This window comes from Megalopta genalis, unplaced genomic scaffold, assembly GCF_051020955.1.
Source record: "Megalopta genalis isolate 19385.01 unplaced genomic scaffold, iyMegGena1_principal scaffold0040, whole genome shotgun sequence".
NCBI classification, from domain to species: domain Eukaryota; kingdom Metazoa; phylum Arthropoda; class Insecta; order Hymenoptera; family Halictidae; genus Megalopta; species Megalopta genalis.
The window spans coordinates 1,453,088-1,478,707 of NW_027476109.1; positions in this window are offsets into that span (position 1 = coordinate 1,453,088).

Genomic DNA, 25,620 nt, shown 5'->3' on the forward strand with positions numbered 1-25,620 from the left:
ATTGTTCATTTGTTCATTTGTTCAATTGTACAATTGTTCATTTGTTCATTTGTTCAATTGTTCAATTGTTCAAATGTTCATTTGTTCAATTGTACAATTGTTCATTTGTTTAATAGTACAATTGTTCATTTGATCAATTGTACAATTGTTCATTTGTTCAATTGTACAATTGTTCATTTGTTCAATTGTACAATTGTTCTTTTGTTCAATAGTACAATTGTTCATTTGTTCAATTGTACAATTGTTCTTTTGTTCAATAGTACAATTGTTCATTTGTTCAATTGTAAAATTGTTCATATGTTCAATTGTACAATTGTTCATTTGTTCATTTGTTCATTCGTTCATTTGTTTTTTTGTCCATTCGTACATTTGTCCACTTGTTCATTTGTTCATTTGTTCATTTGTTCACTTGTTCATTTGTTCATTTGTTCATTTGTCCATTCGTTCATTTGTCCACTTGTTCATTTGTTCATTTGTTCATTTGTTCATTCGTTCATTCGTTCATTCGTTCATTTGTTCAATTGTGCAATTGTACAATTGTTCATTTGTTCATTTGCTCATTTGTTCACTTGTTCTTTTGTTCACTTGATCATTTGTTCATTTGTTCTTTTATCCGATTCTTCATTTCTTCATTTGTACAATTGTACAATTGTTCATTTGTTCATTTGTTCATTTGTTCATTTGTTCATTTCTTCAATTGTTCAATTGCTCAATTGTTCATTTGTCCAATTGTACAATTTTTCATATGTTCATTTGTTCAATTGTACAATTATTCATTTGTTCATTTGTCCATTCGTTTATTTGTCCACTTGTTCATTTGTTCATTTGTACATTTGTTCATTTGTTCACTTGTTCATTTGTCCATTTGTTCATTTGTTCACTTGTTCATTTGTTCATTTGTTCATTTGATCATTTGTTCATTTGTTCATTTGTTCATTTGTTCATTTGTTCATTTGTTCAATTGTTCAATTGTTCAAATGTTCATTTGTTCAATTGTTCAATTGTTCAAATGTTCATTTGTTCAATTGTACAATTGTTCATTTGTTCATTCGTTCATTCGCGCATTTGTTCACTTGTTCATTTGTTCATTAGTTCATTTGTCCATTTGTTCATTTGTTCATTTGTTCATTTGTTCATATGTTCATTTGTTCAATTGTACAATTGTTCATTTGTTCATTCGTTCACTCGCTCATTTGTTCATTTGGTCATTTGTTCATTTGTTCATTTGTTCATTTGTCCATTTGTTCATTTGTTCATTTGTTCATTTGTTCATATGTTCATTTGTTCAATTGTACAATTATTCATTTGTTCATTTGTCCATTCGTTTATTTGTCCACTTGTTCATTTGTTCATTTGTACATTTGTTCATTTGTTCACTTGTTCATTTGTCCATTTGTTCATTTGTTCATTTGTCCATTCGTTCATTTGTCCACTTGTTCATTTGTTCATTTGTTCATTTGTTCATTCGTTCATTTGTTCATTTGTTCAATTGTACAATTGTACAACTGTTGATTTGCTCATTTGTTCATTTGTTCATTTGTTCAATTGTACAATTGTTCATTTGTTCATTTGTTCATTTGTTCATTTGTTCAATTGTACAATTGTTCATTTGTTCAATTGTACAATTGTTCATTTGTTCATTTATTCAATTGTACAATTGTTCATTTGTTCATTTATTCAATTGTACAATTGTTCATTTGTTCATTTATTCAATTGTACAATTGTTCATTTGTTCAATTGTACAATTGTTCATTTGTCCATTCGTTCATTTGTCCACTTGTTCATTTGTTCATTTGTTCATTTGTTCACTTGTTGATTTGTTCATTTGTTCATTTGCTCATTTGTTCATTTGTCCATTCGTTCATTCGTTCATTTGTTCATTTGTTCATTCGTTCATTCGTTCATTCGTTCATTTGTTCAATTGTACAATTGTACAATTGATCATTTGTTCATTTGTTCATTCGTTCATTTGTTCATTTGTTCGCTTGTTCATTTGTTCATTTGTTCATTTGTTCATTTGTTCACTTGTTCATTTGTTCATTTGTTCATTTGTTTTTTTGTCCATTCGTTCATTTGTCCACTTGTTCATTTGTTCATTTGTTCATTTGTTCACTTGTTCATTTGTTCATTTGTTCTTTTGTCCAATTCTTCATTTCTTCATTTGTACAATTGTACAATTGTTCATTTGTTCATTTGTTCATTTGTTCATTTCTTCATTTGTTCAGTTGTTCAATTGCTCAATTGTTCATTTGTTCAATTGTACAATTTTTCATTTGTTCAATTGTACAATTGTTCAATTGTTCATTCGTTCATTCGCTCATTTGTTCATTTGGTCATTTGTTCATTTGTTCATTTGTTCACTTGTTCATTTGTCCATTTGTTCATTTTTTCATTTGTCCATTCGTTCATTTGTCCACTTGTTCATTTGTTCATTTGTTCATTTGTTCATTCGTTCATTTGTTCATTTGTTCATTTCTTCAATTGTTCAATTGCTCAATTGTTCATTTGTCCAATTGTACAATTTTTCATTTGTTCAATTGTACAATTGTTCATTTGTTCATTCGTTCATTCGCTCATTTGTTCATTTGGTCATTTATTCATTTGTTCTTTTGTTCATTTGTCCATTTGTTCATTTGTTCATTTGTTCATTTGTTCATATGTTCATTTGTTCAATTGTACAATTATTCATTTGTTCATTTGTCCATTCGTTTATTTGTCCACTTGTTCATTTGTTCATTTGTACATTTGTTCATTTGTTCACTTGTTCATTTGTCCATTTGTTCATTTGTTCATTTGTCCATTCGTTCATTTGTCCACTTGTTCATTTGTTCATTTGTTCATTTGTTCATTTGTTCATTCGTTCATTTGTTCATTTGTTCAATTGTACAATTGTACAACTGTTGATTTGCTCATTTGTTCATTTGTTCATTTGTTCAATTGTACAATTGTTCATTTGTTCATTTGTTCATTTGTTCATTTGTTCAATTGTACAATTGTTCATTTGTTCAATTGTACAATTGTTCATTTTTTCATTCGTTCATTCGCTCATTTGTTCATTTGTTCATTTGTCCATTCGTTCATTTTTCCACTTGTTCATTTGTTCATATGTTCATTTGTTCTATTGTACAATTGTTCATTTGTTCAATTGTACAATTGTTCATTTGTTCATTTATTCAATTGTACAATTGTTCATTTGTTCATTGATTCAATTGTACAATTGTTCATTTGTTCATTTATTCAATTGTACAATTGTTCATTTGTTCAATTGTACAATTGTTCATTTGTCCATTCGTTCATTTGTCCACTTGTTCATTTGTTCATTTGTTCATTTGTTCACTTGTTGATTTGTTCATTTGTTCATTTGCTCATTTGTTCATTTGTCCATTCGTTCATTCGTTCATTTGTTCATTTGTTCATTTGTTCATTCGTTCATTTGTTCATTTGTTCACTTGTTCATTTGTTCATTTGTTCATTTGTTCATTTGTTCACTTGTTCATTTGTTCATTTGTTCATTTGTTTTTTTGTCCATTCGTTCATTTGTCCACTTGTTCATTTGTTCATTTGTTCATTTGTTCACTTGTTCATTTGTTCATTTGTTCTTTTGTCCAATTCTTCATTTCTTCACTTATTCAATTGTACAATTGTTCATTTGTTCAATTGTACAATTGTTCATTTGTCCATTCGTTCATTTGTCCACTTGTTCATTTGTTCATTTGTTCATTTGTTCACTTGTTGATTTGTTCATTTGTTCATTTGCTCATTTGTTCATTTGTACATTCGTTCACTCGTTCATTTGTTCATTTGTTCATTCGTTCATTCGTTCATTCGTTCATTTGTTCAATTGTACAATTGTACAATTGTTCATTTGTTCATTTGTTCATTTGTTCATTCGTTCATTTGTTCATTTGTTCACTTGTTCATTTGTTCATTTGTTCATTTGTTCATTTGTTCACTTGTTCATTTGTTCATTTGTTCATTTGTTTTTTTGTCCATTCGTTCATTTGTCCACTTGTTCATTTGTTCATTTGTTCATTTGTTCACTTGTTCATTTGTTCATTTGTTCTTTTGTCCAATTCTTCATTTCTTCATTTGTACAATTGTACAATTGTTCATTTGTTCATTTGTTCATTTGTTCATTTCTTCATTTGTTCAATTGTTCAATTGCTCAATTGTTCATTTGTTCAATTGTACAATTTTTCATTTGTTCAATTGTACAATTGTTCAATTGTTCATTCGTTCATTCGCTCATTTGTTCATTTGGTCATTTGTTCAATTGTTCACTTGTCCATTTGTTCACTTGTTCATTTGTTCATTTGTTCATATGTTCATTTGTTCAATTGTACAATTGTTCATTTGTTCATTTGTTCATTTGATCATTTGTTCATTTGTTCATTTGTTCATTTGTTCAATTGTACAATTGTTCATTTGTTCAATTGTACAATTGTTCATTTGTTCAATTGTACAATTCCTTATTTGTTCAATTGTACAATTGTTCATTTGTCCATTTGTTCATTTGTTCATTTGTTCATTTCTTCATATGTTCATTTGCTCAGTTGTTCATTTGTCCATTTGTTCATTTGTTCATTTGTTCTTTTCTTCTTTTGTTCTTTTGTTCTTTTGTTCATTTGTTCACTTGTTCATTTGTTCATTTGTTCTTTTGTCCAATTCTTCAATTCTTCATTTGTACAATTGTACAATTGTTCATTTGTTCATTTGTTCATTTGTTCATTTCTTCATTTGTTCAATTGTTCAATTGCTCAATTGTTCATTTGCTCAATTGTACAATTTTTCATTTGTTCAATTGTACAATTGTTCAATTGTTCATTCGTTCATTCGCTCATTTGTTCATTTGGTCATTTGTTCAATTGTTCACTTGTCCATTTGTTCACTTGTTCATTTGTTCATTTGTTCATATGTTCATTTGTTCAATTGTACAATTGTTCATTTGTTCATTTGTTCATTTGATCATTTGTTCATTTGTTCATTTGTTCATTTGTTCAATTGTACAATTGTTCATTTGTTCAATTGTACAATTGTTCATTTGTTCAATTGTACAATTCCTTATTTGTTCAATTGTACAATTGTTCATTTGTCCATTTGTTCATTTGTTCATTTGTTCATTTCTTCATATGTTCATTTGCTCAGTTGTTCATTTGTCCATTTGTTCATTTGTTCATTTGTTCTTTTCTTCTTTTGTTCTTTTGTTCTTTTGTTCATTTGTTCACTTGTTCATTTGTTCATTTGTTCTTTTGTCCAATTCTTCAATTCTTCATTTGTTCAACTGTACAATTGTTCATTTCTTCATTTGTTCATTTGTTCAATTGTTCAATTGTCAATTTGTTCAATTGTTAATTTGTCCAATTGTACAATTGCTCATTTGTTCAATTGTACAATTGTTCATTTGTTCAATTGTACAATTGTTCATTTGTTCATTTGTCCATTCGTTCATTTGTCCACTTGTTCATTTGTTCATTTGTTCACTTGTTCATTTGTTCATTTGTTCACTTGTTCATTTGTTCATTTGTTCATATGTTCATTTGTTCAATTGTACAATTGTTCATTTGTTCATTTGTTCAATTGTACAATTGTTCATTTGTTCATTTGTTCAATTGTTCAATTGTTCAAATGTTCATTTGTTCAATTGTACAATTGTTCATTTGTTCAATAGTACAATTGTTCATTTGATCAATTGTACAATTGTTCATTTGTTCAATTGTACAATTGTTCATTTGTTCAATTGTACAATTGTTCTTTTGTTCAATAGTACAATTGTTCATTTGTTCAATTGTACAATTGTTCTTTTGTTCAATAGTACAATTGTTCATTTGTTCAATTGTAACATTGTTCATATGTTCAATTGTACAATTGTTCATTTGTTCATTTGTTCATTCGTTCATTTGTTTTTTTGTCCATTCGTACATTTGTCCACTTGTTCATTTGTTCATTTGTTCATTTGTTCACTTGTTCATTTGTTCATATGTTCATTTGTCCATTCGTTCATTTGTCCACTTGTTCATTTGTTCATTTGTTCATTTGTTCATTCGTTCATTCGTTCATTCGTTCATTTGTTCAATTGTGCAATTGTACAATTGTTCATTTGTTCATTTGTTCATTCGTTCATTTGTTCATTTGTTCATTTGTTCATTTGTTCATTTGTTCATTTGTTCCTTTGTTCATTTGCTCATTTGTTCACTTGTTCTTTTGTTCACTTGATCATTTGTTCATTTGTTCTTTTATCCGATTCTTCATTTCTTCATTTGTACAATTGTACAATTGTTCATTTGTTCATTTGTTCATTTCTTCAATTGTTCAATTGCTCAATTGTTCATTTGTCCAATTGTACAATTTTTCATATGTTCATTTGTTCAATTGTACAATTATTCATTTGTTCATTTGTCCATTCGTTTATTTGTCCACTTGTTCATTTGTTCATTTGTACATTTGTTCATTTGTTCACTTGTTCATTTGTCCATTTGTTCATTTGTTCATTTGTCCATTCGTTCATTTGTCCACTTGTTCATTTGTTCATTTGTTCATTTGTTCATTCGTTCATTTGTTCATTTGTTCAATTGTACAATTGTACAACTGTTGATTTGCTCATTTGTTCATTTGTTCATTTGTTCAATTGTACAATTGTTCATTTGTTCATTTGTTCATTTGATCATTTGTTCATTTGTTCATTTGTTCATTTGTTCAATTGTACAATTGTTCATTTGTTCAATTGTACAATTGTTCATTTGTTCAATTGTACAATTCCTTATTTGTTCAATTGTACAATTGTTCATTTGTCCATTTGTTCATTTCTTCATTTGTTCATTTCTTCATATGTTCATTTGTCCATTTGTTCATTTGTTCATTTGTTCTTTTCTTCTTTTGTTCTTTTGTTCTTTTGTTCATTTGTTCACTTGTTCATTTGTTCATTTGTTCTTTTGTCCAATTCTTCAATTCTTCATTTGTTCAACTGTACAATTGTTCATTTCTTCATTTGTACAATTGTACAATTGTTCATTTGTTCATTTCTTCATTTCTTCATTTGTTCATTTGTTCATTCGTTCATTTGTTCATTTGTTCAATTGTACAATTGTTCATTTGTTCAATTGTACAATTGTTGATTTTTTCATTCGTTCATTCGCTCATTTGTTCATTTGTTCATTTGTCCATTCGTTCATTTTTCCACTTGTTCATTTGTTCATATGTTCATTTGTTCAATTGTACAATTGTACAATTGTACAATTGTTCATTTGTTCATTTGTTCATTTGTTCATTTGTGCATTTGTTCATTTGTTCATTTGTTCATTTGTTCCTTTGTTCATTTGCTCATTTGTTCACTTGTTCTTTTGTTCACTTGATCATTTGTTCATTTGTTCTTTTATCCATTTCTTCATTTCTTCATTTGTACAATTGTACAATTGTTCATTTGTTCATTTGATCATTTCTTCAATTGTTCAATTGCTCAATTGTTCATTTGTCCAATTGTACAATTTTTCATTTGTTCTATTGTACAATTGTTCATTTGTTCAATTGATCATTTGTTCAATTGTACAATTGTTCATTTGTTCATTTGTTCAATTGATCATTTGTTCAATTGTACAATTGTTCATTTGTTCAATTGTACAATTGTTCATTTGTTCATTTATTCAATTGTACAATTGTTCATTTGTTCATTTATTCGATTGTACAATTGTTCATTTGTTCATTTATTCAATTGTACAATTGTTCATTTGTTCAATTGTACAATTGTTCATTTGTCCATTCGTTCATTTGTCCACTTGTTCATTTGTTCATTTGTTCATTTGTTCACTTGTTGATTTGTTCATTTGTTCATTTGCTCATTTGTTCATTTGTCCATTCGTTCATTCGTTCATTTGTTCATTTGTTCATTCGTTCATTCGTTCATTTGTTCAATTGTACAATTGTACAATTGTTCATTTGTTCATTTGTTCATTCGTTCATTTGTTCATTTGTTCACTTGTTCATTTGTTCATTTGTTCATTTGTTCATTTGTTTACTTGTTCATTTGTTCATTTGTTCATTTGTTTTTTTGTCCATTCGTTCATTTGTCCACTTGTTCATTTGTTCATTTGTTCATTTGTTCACTTGTTCATTTGTTCATTTGTTCTTTTGTCCAATTCTTCATTTCTTCATTTGTACAATTGTACAATTGTTCATTTGTTCATTTGTTCATTTGTTCATTTCTTCATTTCTTCATTTGTTCAATTGTTCAATTGCTCAATTGTTCATTTGTTCAATTGTACAATTTTTCATTTGTTCAATTGTACAATTGTTCAATTGTTCATTCGTTCATTCGCTCATTTGTTCATTTGGTCATTTGTTCATTTGTTCACTTGTCCATTTGTTCACTTGTTCATTTGTTCATTTGTTCATATGTTCATTTGTTCAATTGTACAATTGTTCATTTGTTCATTTGTTCATTTGTTCATTTGTTCTTTTGTTCATTTGTTCATTTGTTCAATTGTACAATTGTTCATTTGTTCAATTGATCATTCGTTCATTTGTCCACTTGTTCATTTGTTCACTTGTTCATTTGTTCATTTGTTCATTTGTTCATTTGTTCAATTGTACAATTGTTCATTTGTTCAATTGAACAATTATTCATTTGTTCATTCGTTCATTTGTTCATTCGTTCATTTGTTCATTTGTTCACTTGTTCATTTGTTCATTTGATCATTTGTTCATTTGTTCATTTGTTCATTTGTTCATTTGTTCATTTGTTCATTTGTTCATTTGTTCATTTGTTCAATTGTTCATTTGTTCAATTGTACAATTGTTCATTTGTTCAATTGTTCATTTGTTCATTTGTTCTTTTGTTCATTTGTCCATTTGTCCATTTGTTCATTTGTTCATTTGTTCATTTGTTCACTTTGTACATTTGTTCATTTGTTCATTTGTTCATTTGTTCATTTGTCCATTCGTTCATTTGTCCACTTGTTAATTTGTTCATTTGTTCATTTGTCCATTCGTTCATTTTTCCACTTGTTCATTTGTTCATATGTTCATTTGTTCAATTGTACAATTGTACAATTGTTCATTTGTTCATTTGTTCATTTGTTCATTTGTTCATTTGTTCATTTGTTCATTTCTTCATATGTTCATTTGCTCATTTGTTCATTTGTTCATTTGTTCATTTGTTCATTTGTTCATTTGTTGATTTGTTCATTTGTTCATTTGTTCATTTGTTCATTTGTCCATTCGTTCATTTGTCCACTTGTTCATTTGTTCATTTGTTCATTTGTTCATTCGTTCATTCGTTCATTTGTTCAATTGTCATTGGTTCATTTGTTCAATTGTACAATTGTACAGTTGTTGATTTGTTCAATTGTACATTTGTTCATTTGTTCACTTGTTCGTTTGTTCATTTGATCATTTGTTTATTTATTCATTTGTTCATTTTTTTCAATTTATCATTTGTTCATTCGTTCATTCGTTCATTCGTTCATTCGTTCATTTGTTTCTTTTTGTTCATTTGTTCATTTGTTCATTTGTACATTTGTTCATTTGTTCATTTGTTCATTTGTTCATTTGTTCACTTGTTCATTTGTTCATTTGTTCATTTGTCCATTCGTTCATTTGTCCACTTGTTCATTTGTTCATTTGTTCATTCGTTCATTTGTTCATTCGTTCATTCGTTCATTTGTTCAATTGTCAATTGTTCATTTGTTCAATTGTACAATTGTTCATTTGTTCAATTGTATAATTGTTCATTTGTCCATTCGTTCATTTGTTCACTTTGTACATTTGTTCATTTGTTCATTTGTTCATTTGTTCATTTGTCCATTCGTTCATTTGTTCATTTGTTCATTTCTTCATATGTTCATTTGCTCATTTGTTCATTTGTTCATTTGTTCATTTGTTCAGTTGTTCAATTGTTCATTTGTTCAATTGTACAATTGTTCATTTGTTCAATTGTTCATTTGTTCAATTGTACAATTGTTCATTTGTTCAATTGTACAATTGCTCATTTGTTCAATTGTACAATTGCTCATTTGTTCAATTGTACAATTGTTCATTTGTTCAATTGTACAATTGTTCATTTGTTCAATTGTACAATTGTTCATTTGTTCAATTGTACAATTGTTCATTTGTTCAATTGTACAATTGTTCATTTGTTCAATTGTACAATTGTTCATTTGTTCAATTGTACAATTGTTCATTTATTCAATTGTTCAATTGTTCATTTGTTCAATTGTACAATTGTTCATTTGTTCATTCGTTCATTTGTTCATTTGATCATTTGTTCACTTGTTCATTTGTTCATTTGTTCATTTGTTCATTTGTTCATTTGTTCATTTGTTCATTTGTTCATTTGTTCATTTGTTCAATTGTTCAATTGTTCAATTGATCATTTGTTTAATTCTACAATTGTTCATTTGTTCATTTGTTCAATTGATCATTTGTTCAATTGTACAATTGTTCATTTGTTCAATTGAACAATTGTTCATTTGTTCAATTGTACAATTGTTCATTTGTTCAATTGTACAATTGTTCACTTGTTCATTTGCCCATTCGTTCATTTATCCACTTCTTCATTTGTTCATTTGTTCATTTGTTCATTTGTTCAATTGTACAATTGCTCATTTGTTCAATTGTACAATTGTTCATTTGTTCAATTGTACAATTGCTCATTTGTTCAATTGTTCAATTGTTCATTTGTTCAATTGTACAATTGTTCATTAGTTCAATTGTACAATTGTTCATTTGTTCAATTGTTCATTTGTTCAATTGTACAATTGTTCATTTGTTCAATTGTACAATTGCTCATTTGTTCAATTGTACAATTGTTCATTTGTTCAATTGTACAATTGCTCATTTGTTCAATTGTACAATTGTTCATTTGTTCAATTGTACAATTGTTCATTAGTTCAATTGTACAATTGTTCATTTGTTCAATTGTACAATTGTTAATTTGTTCAATTGTACAATTGCTCATTTGTTCAATTGTACAATTGTTCATTTGTTCAATTGTACAATTGCTCATTTGTTCAATTGTACAATTGTTCATTTGTTCAATTGTACAATTGTTCACTTGTTCATTTGCCCATTCGTTCATTTATCCACTTGTTCATTTGTTCATTTGTTGATTTGTTCATTTGTTCATTTGTTCATTTGTCCATTCGTTCATTTGTCCACTTGTTAATTTGTTCATTTGTTCATTTGTCCATTCGTTCATTTTTCCACTTGTTCATTTGTTCATATGTTCATTTGTTCAATTGTACAATTGTACAATTGGTCATTTGTTCATTTGTTCATTTGTTCATTTGTTCATTTGTTCATTTGTTCATTTGTTCATTTGTTCATTTGTTCATTTGTTCATTTGTTCATTTGTTCATTTGTTCATTTGTTCATTTCTTCATATGTTCATTTGCTCATTTGTTCATTTGTTCATTTGTTCATTCGTTCATTGGTTCATTTGTTCAATTGTACAATTGTACAGTTGTTGATTTGTTCAATTGTACATTTGTTCATTTGTTCACTTGTTCGTTTGTTCATTTGATCATTTGTTTATTTTTTCATTTGTTCATTTTTTCAATTTATCATTTTTTCATTCGTTCATTCGTTCATTCGTTCATTTGTTTCTTTTTGTTCATTTGTCCATTTGTTCATTTGTTCATTTGTTCATTCGTTCATTCGTTCATTTGTTCAATTGTACAATTGTTCATTTGTTCATTCGTTCATTTGTTCATTTGTTCACTTGTTCATTTGTTCATTTGTTCATTTGTTCATTTGTTCATTTGTTCACTTGTTCATTTGTTCATTTGTTCATTTGTTCATTTGTTCATTTGTTTTTTTGTCCATTCGTTCATTTGTCCACTTGTTCATTTGTTCATTTGTTCATTTGTCCATTCATTCATTTTTCCACTTGTTCATTTGTTCATATGTTCATTTGTTCAATTGTACAATTGTACAATTGTTCATTTGTTCATTTGTTCATTTGTTCATTTCTTCATATGTTCATTCGTTCATTTGTTCATTTGTTCATTCGTTCATTCGTTCATTCGTTCATTTGTTCAATTGTACAATTGTACAATTGTTCACTTGTTCATTTGTTCATTCGTTCATTTGTTCACTTGTTCATTTGTTCATTTGTTCATTTGTTCACTTGTTCATTTGTTCATTTGTTCATTTGTTTTTTTGTCCATTCGTACATTTGTCCACTTGTTCATATGTTCATTTGTTCATTTGTTCACTTGTTCATTTGTTCATTTGTTCATTTGTCCATTCGTTCATTTTTCCACTTGTTCATTTGTTCATATGTTCATTTGTTCAATTGTACAATTGTACAATTGTACAATTGTACAATTGTTCATTTGTTCATTTGTTCATTTGTTCATTTGTTCATTTGTTCATTTGTTCATTTGTTCATTTGTTCATTTGTTCATTTGTTCATTTGTTCATTTGTTCATTTGTTCATTTGTTCATTTGTTCATTTGTTCATTTGTTCATTTGTTCATTTGTTCATTTGCTCATTTGTTCTTTTGTTCACTTGACCATTTGTTCATGTGTTCTTTTATCCAATTCTTCATTTCTTCATTTGTACAATTGTACAATTGTTCATTTGTTCATTTGTTCATTTGTTCATTTGTTCATTTGTTCATTTCTTCAATTGTTCAATTGCTCAATTGTTCATTTGTCCAATTGTACAATTTTTCATTTGTTCAATTGTACAATTGTTCATTTGTTCATTCGTTCATTCGCTCATTTGTTCATTTGGTCATTTGTTCATTTGTTCATTTGTTCATTTGTCCATTTGTTCATTTGTTCATTTGTTCATTTTTTCATATGTTCATTTGTTCAATTGTACAATTATTCATTTGTTCATTTGTCCATTCGTTTATTTGTCCACTTGTTCATTTGTTCAGTTGTACATTTGTTCATTTGTTCACTTGTTCATTTGTCCATTTGTTCATTTGTTCATTTGTCCATTCGTTCATTTGTCCACTTGTTCATTTGTTCATTTGTTCATTTGTTCATTCGTTCATTGGTTCATTTGTTCAATTGTACAATTGTTCATTTGTTCATTTGTTCATTTGTTCAATTGTACAATTGTTCATTTGTTCAATTGTACAATTGTTCATTTTTTCATTCGTTCATTCGCTCATTTGTTCATTTGGTAATTTGTTCATTTGTTCATTTATTCATTTATTCATTTGTTCATTTGGTAATTTGTTCATTTGTTCATTTATTCATTTATTCATTTGTTCATTTGTTCATTCGTTCATTTGTTCACTTGTTCATTTGTTCATTTGTTCATTTGTTCATTTGACCATTCGTTCATTTGTCCACTTGTTAATTTGATCATTTGTTCATTTGTTCATTCGTTCATTCGTTCATTTGTTCAATTGTACAATTGTTCATTTGTTCAATTGTACAATTATTCATATGTTCAATTGTACAATTTTTCATTTGTTCATTCGTTCATTTGTTCATTTGTTCACTTGTTCATTTGTTCATTTGTTCATTTGTTCAATTGTTCAATTGTTCAATTGATCATTTGTTCAATTGTACAATTGTTCATTTGTTCATTTGTTCAATTGATCATTTGTTCAATTGTACAATTGTTCATTTGTTCAATTGTACAATTGTTCATTTGTTCGTTTATTCAATTGTACAATTGTTCATTTGTTCATTTATTCAAGTGTACAATTGTTCATTTGTTCATTTATTCAATTGTACAATTGTTCATTTGTTCAATTGTACAATTGTTCATTTGTCCATTCGTTCATTTGTCCACTTGTTCATTTGTTCATTTGTTCATTTGTTCATTCGTTCATTGGTTCATTTGTACAATTGTACAATTGTTGATTTGCTCATTTGTTCATTTGTTCATTTGTTCATTTGTTCACTTGTTCATTTGTTCATGTGTTCATTTGTTCACTTGTTCATTTGTTCTTTTGTTCTTTTGTCCAATTCTTCATTTCTTCATTTGTACAATTGTACAATTGTTCATTTGTTCATTGGTTCATTTGTTCATTTGTTCAATTGTTCAATTGCTCAATTGTTCATTTGTTCAATTGTACAATTTTTCATTTGTTCAATTGTACAATTGTTCAATTGTTCATTCGTTCATTCGCTCATTTGTTCATTCGTTCATTCGCTCATTTGTTCATTTGGTCATTTGTTCATTTGTTCATTTGTCCATTTGTTCACTTGTTCATTTGTTCATTTGTTCATATGTTCATTTGTTCAATTGTACAATTGTTCATTTGTTCATTTGTTCAATTGTACAATTGTTCATTTGTTCATTTGTTCAATTGTACAATTGTACAACTGTTGATTTGCTCATTTGTTCATTTGTTCATTTGTTCAATTGTACAATTGTTCATTTGTTCATTTGTTCATTTGTTCAATTGTACAATTGTTCATTTGTTCAATTGTACAATTGTTCATTTGTTCAATTGTACAATTGTTCATTTGTTCAATTGTACAATTGTTCATTTGTTCAATTGTACAATTGTTCATTTGTTCAATTGTACAATTGTTCATTTGTTCAATTGTACAATTGTTCATTTGTTCAATTGTACAACTGTTCATTTGTTCAATTGTACAATTGTTCATTTGTTCAATTGTACAATTGTTCATTTATTCAATTGTTCAATTGTTCATTTGTTCAATTGTACAATTGTTCATTTGTTCAATTGTACAATTGTTCATTTGTCTATTCGTTCATTTGTCCACTTGTTCATTTATTCATTTGTTCATTTGTTCACTTGTTGATTTGTTCATTTGTCCATTCGTTCATTCGTTCATTCGTTCATTCGTTCATTTGTTCAATTGTACAATTGTACAATTGTTCATTTGTTCATTTGTTCATTTGTTCATTCGTTCATTTGTTCATTTGTTCACTTGTTCATTTGTTCATTTGTTCATATGTTCACTTGTTCATTTGTTCATTTGTTCATTTGATCATTTTTTCCATTCGTTCATTTGTCCACTTGTTCATTTGTTCATTTGTTCATTTGTTCGTTTGTTCATTCGTTCATTTGTTCATTTGTTCACTTGTTCATTTGTTCATTTGATCATTTGTTCACTTGTTCATTTGTTCATTTGTTCATTTGTTCATTTGTTCATTTGTTCATTTGTTCAATTGTTCAATTGTTCAATTGTTCAATTGATCATTTGTTCAATTGTACAATTGTTCATTTGTTCAATTGTACAATTGTTCATTTGTTCATTTTTTCATTTGTTCATTTGTTCATTTGTTCATTTGTTCAATTGTTCAATTGTTCAATTGATCATTTGTTCAATTGTACAATTGTTCATTTGTTCATTTGTTCAATTGATCATTCGTTCATTTGTCCACTTGTTCATTTGTTCACTTGTTCATTTGTTCATTTGTTCTTTTGTCCAATTCTTCATTTGTTCATTTGTTCAATTGTCATTTGTTCATTTTTTCATTTGTTTTATTTGTTCATTTGTTCATTTGTTCATTTGTTCATTTGTTCATTTGTTCATTTGTTCATTTGTTCATTTGTTCATTTGTTCATTTGTTCATTTGTTCACTTGTTCATTTGTTCATTTGTTCATTTGTTCAATTGTACAATTGTTCATGTGTTCAATTGAACAATTGTTCATTTGTTCATTCGTTCATTTGTTCATTCGTTCATTTGTTTATTTGTTCACTTGTCCATTTGTTCATTTGATCATTTGTTCATTTGTTCATTTGTTCATTTGTTCAATTGTTCATTTGTTCAATTGTACAATTGTTCATTTGTTCAATTGTACAATTGTTCACTTGTTCATTTGCCCATTCGTTCATTTGTCCACTTGTTCATTTGTTCACTTGTTCATTTGTTCATTTGTTCTTTTGTCCAATTCTTCATTTCTTCATTTGTTCAATTGTCATTTGTTCATTTTTTCATTTGTTTTATTTGTTCATTTGTTCATTTGTTCATTTGTTCATTTGTTCACTTGTTCATTTGTTCATTCGTTCATTTGTTCAATTGTACAATTGTTCATTTGTTCAATTGAACAATTGTTCATTTGTTCATTCGTTCATTTGTTCATTCGTTCATTTGTTTATTTGTTCACTCGTCCATTTGTTCATTTGATCATTTGTTCATTTGTTCATTTGTTCATTTGTTCATTTGTTCATTTGTTCATTTGTTCACTTGTTCATTTGTTCATTTGTTCATTTGTCCATTCGTTCATTTGTCCACTTGTTCATTTGTTCATTTCTTCATATGTTCATTTGCTCATTTGTTCATTTGTTCATTTGTTCATTTGTTCAGTTGTTCAATTGTACAATTGTTCATTTGTTCAATTGTTCATTTGTTCAATTGTACAATTGTTCATTTGTTCAATTGTACAATTGCTCATTTGTTCAATTGTACAATTGCTCATTTGTTCAATTGTTCTATTGTTCATTTGTTCAATTGTACAATTGTTCATTAGTTCAATTGTACAATTGTTCATTAGTTCAATTGTACAATTGTTCATTTGTTCAATTGTACAATTGTTCACTTGTTCATTTGCCCATTCGTTCATTTGTCCACTTGTTCATTTGTTCATTTCTTCATATGTTCATTTGCTCATTTGTTCATTTGTTCATTTGTTCATTTGTTCAGTTGTTCAATTGTACAATTGTTCATTTGTTCAATTGTTCATTTGATCAATTGTACAATTGTTCATTTGTTCAATTGTACAATTGCTCATTTGTTCAATTGTACAATTGTTCATTTGTTCAATTGTATAATTGCTCATTTGTTCAATTGTTCTATTGTTCATTTGTTCAATTGTACAATTGTTCATTAGTTCAATTGTACAATTGTTCATTTGTTCAATTGTACAATTGTTCACTTGTTCATTTGCCCATTCGTTCATTTATCCACTTGTTCATTTGTTCATTTGTTGATTTGTTCATTTGTTCATTTGTTCACTTGTCCATTTGTTCATTTGATCATTTGTCCATTCGTTCATTTGTCCATTGTTCATTTGTTCATTTGTTCATTTGTTCATTCGTTCATTCGTTCATTTGTTCAATTGTCAATTGTTCATTTGTTCAATTGTACAATGGTTCATTTGTTCAATTGTATAATTGTTCATTTGTTCATTTGTTCTTTTATTCATTTGTCCATTTGTCCATTTGTTCATTTGTTCATTTGTTCATTTGTTCATTTGTTCATTTGTTCACTTTGTACATTTCTTCATTTGTTCATTTGTTCATTTGTTCATTTGTCCATTCGTTCATTTGTCCACTTGTTAATTTGTTCATTTGTTCATTTGTTCATTCGTTCATTGGTTCATTTGTTCAATTGTACAATTGTACAGTTGTTGATTTGTTCAATTGTACATTTGTTCATTTGTTCACTTGTTCGTTTGTTCATTTGATCATTTGTTTATTTATTCATTTGTTCATTTTTTCAATTTATCATTTGTTCATTCGTTCATTTGTTCCTTTTGTTCATTTGTCCATTTGTTCATTTGTTCATTTGTTCATTCGTTCATTCGTTCATTCGTTCATTTGTACAATTGTACAATTGTTCATTTGTTCATTTGTTCATTCGTTCATTTGTTCATTTGTTCACTTGTTCATTTGTTCATTTGTTCATTTGTTCATTTGTTCACTTGTTCATTTGTTCATTTGTTCATTTGTTCATTTGTTCATTTGTTCCTTTGTTCATTTGCTCATTTGTTCACTTGTTCTTTTGTTCACTTGATCATTTGTTCATTTGTTCTTTTATCCAATTCTTCATTTCTTCATTTGTACAATTGTACAATTGTTCATTTGTTCATTTGTTCAATTGTTCATTTGTTCATTTCTTCAATTGTTCATTTGTCCAATTGTAGAATTTTTCATTTGTACAATTGTACAATTGTTCATTTGTTCATTCGTTCATTCGCTCATTTGTTCATTTGGTCATTTGTTCATTTGTTCACTTGTTCATTTGTTCATTTGTTCATTTGATCATTTGTTCATTTGTTCATTTGTTCATTTGTTCATTTGTTCAATTGTTCAATTGTTCAAATGTTCATTTGTTCATTTGTACAATTGTTCATTCGTTCATTCGCGCATTTGTTCATTTGTTCATTTGTTCATTTGTTCATTTGTCCATTTGTTCATTTGTTCATTTGTTCATTTGTTCATTTGTTCATTTGTTCATTTGTTCATTTGTTCATATGTTCATTTGTTCAATTGTACAATTGTACATTTGTTCAATAGTACAATTGTTCATTTGATCAATTGTACAATTGTTCATTTGTTCAATTGTACAATTGTTCATTTGTTCAATTGTACAATTGTTCTTTTGTTCAATAGTACAATTGTTCATTTGTTCAATTGTACAATTGTTCTTTTGTTCAATAGTACAATTGTTCATTTGTTCAATTGTACAATTGTTCATATGTTCAATTGTACAATTGTTCATTTGTTCATTTGTTCATTCGTTCATTTGTTCATTTGTTCATTTGTTCACTTGTTCACTTGTTCATTTGTTCAATCGTTCATTTGTTCATTTGTTCATTTTTTCATTCGTTCATTCGCTCATTTGTTCATTTGGTCATTTGTTCATTTGTTCATTTGTTCATTTGTTCATTTGTTCATTTGTTCATTTGTTCATTTGTTCACTTGTACAATTATTCATTTGTTCAATTGTACAATTGTTCATTTGTTCAATTGTACAATTGTTCATTTGTTCAATTGTACAATTGTTCATTTGTTCAATTGTACAATTGTTCATTTGTTCAATTGTACAATTGTTCATTTGTTCAATTGTACAATTGTTCATTTGTTCAATTGTACAATTGTTCATTTGTTCAATTGTACAATTGTTCATTTGTTCAATTGTACAATTGTTCATTTGTTCAATTGTACAATTGTTCATTTGTTCAATTGTACAATTGTTCATTTGTTCAATTGTACAATTGTTCATTTATTCAATTGTTCAATTGTTCATTTGTTCAATTGTACAATTGTTCATTTGTTCATTCGTTCATTTGTTCATTTGATCATTTGTTCACTTGTTCATTTGTTCATTTGTTCATTTGTTCATTTGTTCATTTGTTCATTTGTTCACTTTGTACATTTCTTCATTTGTTCATTTGTTCATTTGTCCATTCGTTCATTTGTCCACTTGTTAATTTGTTCATTTGTTCATTTGTTCATTTGTTCATTCGTTCATTGGTTCATTTGTTCAATTGTACAATTGTACAGTTGTTGATTTGTTCAATTGTACATTTGTTCATTTGTTCACTTGTTCGTTTGTTCATTTGATCATTTGTTTATTTATTCATTTGTTCATTTTTTCAATTTATCATTTGTTCATTCGTTCATTCGTTCATTCGTTCATTTGTTCAATTGTCAATTGTTCATTTGTTCAATTGTACAATGGTTCATTTGTTCAATTGTATAATTGTTCATTTGTTCATTTGTTCTTTTGTTCATTTGTTCATTTGTTCATTTGTTCATTTGTTCATTTGTTCACTTTGTACATTTCTTCATTTGTTCATTTGTTCATTTGTTCATTTGTCCATTCGTTCATTTGTCCACTTGTTAATTTGTTCATTTGTTCATTTGTTCATTCGTTCATTGGTTCATTTGTTCAATTGTACAATTGTACAGTTGTTGATTTGTTCAATTGTACATTTGTTCATTTGTTCACTTGTTCGTTTGTTCATTTGATCATTTGTTTATTTATTCATTTGTTCATTTTTTCAATTTATCATTTGTTCATTCGTTCATTCGTTCATTCGTTCATTCGTTCATTTGTTTCTTTTTGTTCATTTGTCCATTTGTTCATTTGTTCATTTGTTCATTCGTTCATTCGTTCATTCGTTCATTTGTTCAATTGTACAATTGTACAATTGTTCATTTGTTCATTTGTTCATTCGTTCATTTGTTCATTTGTTCACTTGTTCATTTGTTCATTTGTTCATTTGTTCATTTGTTCACTTGTTCATTTGTTCATTTGTTCATTTGTTCATTTGTTCATTTGTTCATTTGTTCATTTGTTCACTTGTTCATTTGTTCATTTGTTCATTTGTCCATTCGTTCATTTGTCCACTTGTTCATTTGTTCATTTCTTCATATGTTCATTTGCTCATTTGTTCATTTGTTCATTTGTTCATTTGTTCAGTTGTTCAATTGTACAATTGTTCATTTGTTCAATTGTTCATTTGTTCAATTGTACAATTGTTCATTTGTTCAATTGTACAATTGCTCATTTGTTCAATTGTACAATTGCTCATTTGTTCAATTGTTCTATTGTTCATTTGTTCAATTGTACAATTGTTCATTAGTTCAATTGTACAATTGTTCATTTGTTCAATTGTACAATTGTTCACTTTTTCATTTGCCCATTCGTTCATTTGTCCACTTGTTCATTTGTTCATTTCTTCATATGTTCATTTGCTCATTTGTTCATTTGTTCATTTGTTCATTTGTTCAGTTGTTCAATTGTACAATTGTTCATTTGTTCAATTGTTCATTTGTTCAATTGTACAATTGTTCATTTGTTCAATTGTACAATTGCTCATTTGTTCAATTGTACAATTGTTCATTTGTTCAATTGTACAATTGCTCATTTGTTCAATTGTTCTATTGTTCATTTGTTCAATTGTACAATTGTTCATTAGTTCAATTGTACAATTGTTCATTTGTTCAATTGTACAATTGTTCACTTGTTCATTTGCCCATTCGTTCATTTGTCCACTTGTTCATTTGTTCATTTGTTGATTTGTTCATTTGTTCATTTGTTCACTTGTCCATTTGTTCATTTGTTCATTTGTCCATTCGTTCATTTGTCCATTGTTCATTTGTTCATTTGTTCATTTGTTCATTCGTTCATTCGTTCATTTGTTCAATTGTCAATTGTTCATTTGTTCAATTGTACAATGGTTCATTTGTTCAATTGTATAATTGTTCATTTGTTCATTTGTTCTTTTATTCATTTGTCCATTTGTCCATTTGTTCATTTGTTCATTTGTTCATTTGTTCATTTGTTCACTTTGTACATTTCTTCATTTGTTCATTTGTTCATTTGTTCATTTGTCCATTCGTTCATTTGTCCACTTGTTAATTTGTTCATTTGTTCATTTGTTCATTCGTTTATTGGTTCTTTTGTTCAATTGTACAATTGTACAGTTGTTGATTTGTTCAATTGTACATTTGTTCATTTGTTCACTTGTTCGTTTGTTCATTTGATCATTTGTTTATTTATTCATTTGTTCATTTTTTCAATTTATCATTTGTTCATTCGTTCATTCGTTCATTCGTTCATTTGTTTCTTTTTGTTCATTTGTCCATTTGTTCATTTGTTCATTTGTTCATTCGTTCATTCGTTCATTCGTTCATTTGTACAATTGTACAATTGTTCATTTGTTCATTTGTTCATTCGTTCATTTGTTCATTTGTTCACTTGTTCATTTGTTCATTTGTTCATTTGTTCATTTGTTCACTTGTTCATTTGTTCATTTGTTCATTTGTTCATTTGTTCCTTTGTTCATTTGCTCATTTGTTCACTTGTTCTTTTGTTCACTTGATCATTTGTTCATTTGTTCTTTTATCCAATTCTTCATTTCTTCATTTGTACAATTGTACAATTGTTCATTTGTTCATTTGTTCATTTGTTCATTTGTTCATTTCTTCAATTGTTAATTTGTCCAATTGTAGAATTTTTCATTTGTACAATTGTACAATTGTTCATTTGTTCATTCGTTCATTCGCTCATTTGTTCATTTGGTCATTTGTTCATTTGTTCACTTGTTCATTTGTTCATTTGTTCATTTGATCATTTGTTCATTTGTTCATTTATTCATTTATTCATTTGTTCATTTGTTCATTCGTTCATTTGTTCACTTGTTCATTTGTTCATTTGTTCATTTGTTCATTTGACCATTCGTTCATTTGTCCACTTGTTAATTTGATCATTTGTTCATTTGTTCATTCGTTCATTCGTTCATTTGTTCAATTGTACAATTGTTCATTTGTTCAATTGTACAATTATTCATATGTTCAATTGTACAATTTTTCATTTGTTCATTCGTTCATTTGTTCATTTGTTCACTTGTTCATTTGTTCATTTGTTCATTTGTTCAATTGTTCAATTGTTCAATTGATCATTTGTTCAATTGTACAATTGTTCATTTGTTCATTTGTTCAATTGATCATTTGTTCAATTGTACAATTGTTCATTTGTTCAATTGTACAATTGTTCATTTGTTCGTTTATTCAATTGTACAATTGTTCATTTGTTCATTTATTCAAGTGTACAATTGTTCATTTGTTCATTTATTCAATTGTACAATTGTTCATTTGTTCAATTGTACAATTGTTCATTTGTCCATTCGTTCATTTGTCCACTTGTTCATTTGTTCATTTGTTCATTTGTTCATTCGTTCATTGGTTCATTTGTTCAATTGTACAATTGTTGATTTGCTCATTTGTTCATTTGTTCATTTGTTCATTTGTTCACTTGTTCATTTGTTCATGTGTTCATTTGTTCACTTGTTCATTTGTTCTTTTGTTCTTTTGTCCAATTCTTCATTTCTTCATTTGTACAATTGTACAATTGTTCATTTGTTCATTGGTTCATTTGTTCATTTGTTCAATTGTTCAATTGCTCAATTGTTCATTTGTTCAATTGTACAATTTTTCATTTGTTCAATTGTACAATTGTTCAATTGTTCATTCGTTCATTCGCTCATTTGTTCATTTGGTCATTTGTTCATTTGTTCATTTGTCCATTTGTTCACTTGTTCATTTGTTCATTTGTTCATATGTTCATTTGTTCAATTGTACAATTGTTCATTTGTTCATTTGTTCAATTGTACAATTGTTCATTTGTTCATTTGTTCAATTGTACAATTGTACAACTGTTGATTTGCTCATTTGTTCATTTGTTCATTTGTTCAATTGTACAATTGTTCATTTGTTCATTTGTTCATTTGTTCAATTGTACAATTGTTCATTTGTTCAATTGTACAATTGTTCATTTGTTCAATTGTACAATTGTTCATTTGTTCAATTGTACAATTGTTCATTTGTTCAATTGTACAATTGTTCATTTGTTCAATTGTACAATTGTTCATTTGTTCAATTGTACAATTGTTCATTTGTTCAATTGTACAACTGTTCATTTGTTCAATTGTACAATTGTTCATTTGTTCAATTGTACAATTGTTCATTTATTCAATTGTTCAATTGTTCATTTGTTCAATTGTACAATTGTTCATTTGTTCAATTGTACAATTGTTCATTTGTCTATTCGTTCATTTGTCCACTTGTTCATTTATTCATTTGTTCATTTGTTCACTTGTTGATTTGTTCATTTGTCCATTCGTTCATTCGTTCATTCGTTCATTCGTTCATTTGTTCAATTGTACAATTGTACAATTGTTCATTTGTTCATTTGTTCATTTGTTCATTCGTTCATTTGTTCATTTGTTCACTTGTTCATTTGTTCATTTGTTCATATGTTCACTTGTTCATTTGTTCATTTGTTCATTTGATCATTTTTTCCATTCGTTCATTTGTCCACTTGTTCATTTGTTCATTTGTTCATTTGTTCGTTTGTTCATTCGTTCATTTGTTCATTTGTTCACTTGTTCATTTGTTCATTTGATCATTTGTTCACTTGTTCATTTGTTCATTTGTTCATTTGTTCATTTGTTCATTTGTTCATTTGTTCAATTGTTCAATTGTTCAATTGTTCAATTGATCATTTGTTCAATTGTACAATTGTTCATTTGTTCAATTGTACAATTGTTCATTTGTTCATTTTTTCATTTGTTCATTTGTTCATTTGTTCATTTGTTCAATTGTTCAATTGTTCAATTGATCATTTGTTCAATTGTACAATTGTTCATTTGTTCATTTGTTCAATTGATCATTCGTTCATTTGTCCACTTGTTCATTTGTTCACTTGTTCATTTGTTCATTTGTTCTTTTGTCCAATTCTTCATTTGTTCATTTGTTCAATTGTCATTTGTTCATTTTTTCATTTGTTTTATTTGTTCATTTGTTCATTTGTTCATTTGTTCATTTGTTCATTTGTTCATTTGTTCATTTGTTCATTTGTTCATTTGTTCATTTGTTCATTTGTTCACTTGTTCATTTGTTCATTTGTTCATTTGTTCAATTGTACAATTGTTCATGTGTTCAATTGAACAATTGTTCATTTGTTCATTCGTTCATTTGTTCATTCGTTCATTTGTTTATTTGTTCACTTGTCCATTTGTTCATTTGATCATTTGTTCATTTGTTCATTTGTTCATTTGTTCAATTGTTCATTTGTTCAATTGTACAATTGTTCATTTGTTCAATTGTACAATTGTTCACTTGTTCATTTGCCCATTCGTTCATTTGTCCACTTGTTCATTTGTTCACTTGTTCATTTGTTCATTTGTTCTTTTGTCCAATTCTTCATTTCTTCATTTGTTCAATTGTCATTTGTTCATTTTTTCATTTGTTTTATTTGTTCATTTGTTCATTTGTTCATTTGTTCATTTGTTCATTTGTTCACTTGTTCATTTGTTCATTCGTTCATTTGTTCAATTGTACAATTGTTCATTTGTTCAATTGAACAATTGTTCATTTGTTCATTCGTTCATTTGTTCATTCGTTCATTTGTTTATTTGTTCACTCGTCCATTTGTTCATTTGATCATTTGTTCATTTGTTCATTTGTTCATTTGTTCATTTGTTCATTTGTTCATTTGTTCATTTGTTCACTTGTTCATTTGTTCATTTGTTCATTTGTCCATTCGTTCATTTGTCCACTTGTTCATTTGTTCATTTCTTCATATGTTCATTTGCTCATTTGTTCATTTGTTCATTTGTTCATTTGTTCAGTTGTTCAATTGTACAATTGTTCATTTGTTCAATTGTTCATTTGTTCAATTGTACAATTGTTCATTTGTTCAATTGTACAATTGCTCATTTGTTCAATTGTACAATTGCTCATTTGTTCAATTGTTCTATTGTTCATTTGTTCAATTGTACAATTGTTCATTAGTTCAATTGTACAATTGTTCATTAGTTCAATTGTACAATTGTTCATTTGTTCAATTGTACAATTGTTCACTTGTTCATTTGCCCATTCGTTCATTTGTCCACTTGTTCATTTGTTCATTTCTTCATATGTTCATTTGCTCATTTGTTCATTTGTTCATTTGTTCATTTGTTCAGTTGTTCAATTGTACAATTGTTCATTTGTTCAATTGTTCATTTGATCAATTGTACAATTGTTCATTTGTTCAATTGTACAATTGCTCATTTGTTCAATTGTACAATTGTTCATTTGTTCAATTGTATAATTGCTCATTTGTTCAATTGTTCTATTGTTCATTTGTTCAATTGTACAATTGTTCATTAGTTCAATTGTACAATTGTTCATTTGTTCAATTGTACAATTGTTCACTTGTTCATTTGCCCATTCGTTCATTTATCCACTTGTTCATTTGTTCATTTGTTGATTTGTTCATTTGTTCATTTGTTCACTTGTCCATTTGTTCATTTGATCATTTGTCCATTCGTTCATTTGTCCATTGTTCATTTGTTCATTTGTTCATTTGTTCATTCGTTCATTCGTTCATTTGTTCAATTGTCAATTGTTCATTTGTTCAATTGTACAATGGTTCATTTGTTCAATTGTATAATTGTTCATTT